Genomic DNA, 4,124 nt, shown 5'->3' with positions numbered 1-4,124 from the left:
CATGGTCACCTCCCCCCTCCTCCAGCCCCCCTACTCCCTACTTAGTGGCAGGAGCCTGGGTCCAGTTCCCTGCAACTGGCATGCTGCCTGCCCCACGAGTCCCTCTGATCGCTGCCCTGCCCGGCCCCATCCCCTGGGGCAGCACCAGGGCAAGGGTCAACCATAAAGACATTCTGGTTGGTTACCAGAGTGTCTCTGGAAAACGCAGCCTCCGTTTTTTTCTTCTGTAGCTTTTTTGCCCCCATGCTGCAAATTTGCAGTGCAGGGAAAATTTTTTCGTTCCTGCATGCGTCTCTTGCAGCGACTCAAAGGGCTTTGAGATGCTGCAAAATGCACATGAACGCTCATGTAGCCCATAGGGGCTAGATGTGGCCTGCAAGCCTCCAGTTGGACAGCCCTATTCTGAACTAATATTCTCTTCTGCCTACTGGCTCTAAACTCCCTCAGATATGCTTTGGGTACCATAGACAGAAAAAGAGGATCAGAACTGAGATCTGCTGCATGAATCCAGTACCTGATTTTTTCATGTAGTTGACAGAGTTAGAGACATCACATGGGATAGTACTGTACATGTTGATGGAGTTCTTGAGAAAGTTTTGCTAACCCTTTCCATGCCTTGCTTTGTTTTATACAGTTTCAGTACATGACTGTTTGTCAGTTGGAAGTACAGCCTGATTTAATTATTGTTAAAAATGTAAAAGACTCCTTCTTCATAAGGCATGGAAATCTTCCAAGTTAACTACAAATCAGACTCCCACACATTCCTTATCATCTGAATGCTGTCACTCTTAGCACAAAGTGATTTAAGGCTTTGAGTCATTTCACCCAACATCTAAATGAGACCATCTCTGAAATGCAATACTGCAAAGAATGAAACCCAAAAGGCCTTTACCATTTGTACATGTGGCAGGATACTAGATAGGAGGAACATAGGATAGAATTTGGGTGGAAGAAGAGCCAAAAGATCTTTGATTATTAGTCAAGGCCTATGTTTTGTTTCATGTCTCAGAGAGAAATTGATTATTCCTTAAAAATCAATTTAGTAATCCAAACAGTGAAATATGGTAAAGTGAATAGTAAATAAAGCAGCACTTACTTTTAGTAAGTTCAGCATATAGTAATTGGTCCTAAAAAGGTCCTAAAAAGGTACTCAGCATTCTATAGAAGATTTCTGCATATCGCTGAATAAAATTCATACCTAACGTCAAGGAAACTAGATGAAGAAAGCTCAGGTTTGTGGGATATGTGGTTCCTCTGAGTGCAGAGAAATTGCTGAAGTAAACCTTGAAGGGATTCATGCCAGGTCCTATGAATATGGGGCTTTTATGAAAAATAAGATTGGATGAAGAAGTTGAATGGACAGGATGCTATATGGCATGAACCTCAAAGCTGTGTGAAGACTATGACATATAGCAGGAAGATTGCTGCCCTATAACTTGTGTATTGTGTTCTTATTCAACATGCGACTGGTACTTTTCATCTTGGTACTTAAATGGGAACTCCAGGCTTTACATAATGAGATTCCATTGCTGGTTCATCAAATTTGGTAGCTTCCTTATTGAGAATAGAAAATGAATTATCTAATTGATAAGACAATACACTTTCAAACCTATTAAAGATGTAAAGATACCTGTTGATTTAGTTGAATGGCTGACATAATTACCTCCCAAGATCACTATTGTCTCATTAGTGCCACTGAATGGTCATCACTGCAGTCACATTAAGGAAATTCGGACCTTAGGAAGACTTACATTCAACTAATATAAGTGAGAGGTAGTGAGAGGGAGTAGTGTCATAACTTCCAATTCTTGAGCCAATTTTGAAAGTGTTAAGTTTCCAAGAGAATCTTTTATAAAGGCCAAACATAGGATTGCTGTTATTCTATAAATATTCATTATTATTTATAAGTTTGTTCTATTAGAAAAAACACTTAAAAGAAATAGACATTGAAAAATCCCTATAAATTGGCGTAATGTTCATCAACCCATATTAAATGATTATACATGTACAGTAGGCCTACAATTTACGTGAGTATTGAGTTCCAGGGGAATTTCATGCAAGTCGAATTCGCGTAAGTCGGGAGGACTTTCCCCATAGGGAATAATAGAATAGTGAGGGGTTGCGTACCCCAGACATACCGTACTCATAGCTTTTTTTCCCTTTTTCTCAGCAGAATCGCCTTTAGGAGGTGCGTCTAGAGTCTCACCTATGCATCTTGAGATGCTGCTACCACAATGGCAGCACAATGAGGCACGGCTCCACTTGATTACGCCTGCAAATCTTGTGAGGTGTTCATGTATATATGCGAATCACACACATCTCGAGGGGCATTTTCCAGTCTGGACCCTAATAAAAAATTGCATAAACGTGAGACATGTGTAAGTCAGAATCGCGTAAATCGGGGGTCTACTGTAATACTCTCCAATTCCTTTTTCCAGTGAATTTCTGTCTTCTAAAACAAACTAGCATGAATGAGAAACAAGAGAGTCAGATCTTAGTTATATTAATCCATGCTATACCACTTTTTATATTGAATTCAGTACAAATGGAACTGGATAAACTTTTGTGGCTTGTATTTTATGGAAGCCAGGCTAAACATGCAATGTTTTTGTGGCCTTAAAATCTGTGACTTATAGGCTTCTGAAGTTACGTTTAGGTATAAACCCTGCTAAGACATCCAACAATTAGATGGCAGTCTCAGTAAAATATTGAGTCATTCCTGTACACTTGGTATGACAGAGATGACAGTGTGCGCCATGGTAGTAACTGCATTATTAATAAAGAGCACATTCTCTGTCCTTTGATGCCATTTTGGAGAAGACAGAATTATTTTAAACATGTGAAAATGTTTTGGTCTGTCTTTGTACAGTCACAACTTTACAGATGGAAAAGAGCTCAGCACATAAAATCATATGATGAAGTAGAATTCCATAATAAGAACAAAGAAGTCCATCCAAAGCCTTTTAATTAATACCTTAATATGGTCCGTTATTCATTAAACATTGCTTGGGGCCTACATTTTAGGATCCCTGTTTCATTACAAGTAGCTGTTTGTAATGCAGATAAAAGAATATGCTCTTCACTAAAAATGCAGTTTCTACCATGGCGCACACTATCATCTGTTGTATGCTAGGTGTAAACACTCAAGAGAAAAGCATTTTTCTCTCTTCTTATGCAGAGAACCAAAATACATCCAAAGGAAATTGTCTTGAAAGTAACTGGGTAGAGGAATGAAAAGTTAGGTGTATACTATTTCTTCTTTATCTACCAATTTCTGTCAGAATTCACAAAATGATCACTACTGTGTAATTAAGCAATAACAGAGATCAAGATGTGGCACACAATTGGGTTGTCATATATGCACTTCTTGTGCATTCTGGATAAAAGGGCAAAGACCAACTATCTCATGCATCCCAAATGTTTCGATAAGATAAGGTAAACACACTTCAGAGCGTGTGTTTATAGATATAACATGGATTTTTTTGGCTGCTGACTTCTGATGTAGAACTATACCCTTTGCTTCATAATCATAAGTCTTTCAAAATTACTCTGTCATTCCAAGACAGCTTTACTGGGTTGTTGTTAATCTATAGCCCACTTTAGTCAGTATAAGCCTCACTGGACCTTGCATTGTGCCCTTTGAAATCCACAGTTGCAACATGACAAGAAGCAAAGCAAAGCATTACTGTGCAAAGTTTTATTATCAGCCACCTTATTAAATACTATTTTGAGTAATCATTTCCTGCTTCTGAAATAGGTTTTCCCAGCTCCATGCTCTTTTTTGTCACAAGCCTCCTTTTTTTTTGTTTTAAATGAAGAGTGCCAACTGTTTAACTGTATCAAATTATTCCTATTGTGTCATGATTTCACAAGACACACCAGAATCCACTGGAGTCTCAGATAAATTTCATTATATGCCTGTAAAACAGCTTCATGAATGAATTTGTTAGTCTTGGGTTTTATGCCCAGCAGTTCAGAAACACCCAATTAAACTGGTTAGCTTTTGTTTCCATGTATAATGCTATCATGGCATTATATGACAAATAACAAAAGTATATGTCAGTTAACCATCTCCAGGCTGGATCTCTACACACAATCTCTGAATCACCTATCACTTCACTAAT

Source organism: Alligator sinensis, unplaced genomic scaffold (genome assembly GCF_000455745.1).
Source record: "Alligator sinensis unplaced genomic scaffold, ASM45574v1 scaffold934_1, whole genome shotgun sequence".
Lineage (NCBI taxonomy): Eukaryota > Metazoa > Chordata > Crocodylia > Alligatoridae > Alligator > Alligator sinensis.
The sequence above is the reverse complement of the archived record's forward strand: the minus strand, read 5'-3'. Positions refer to the sequence as shown.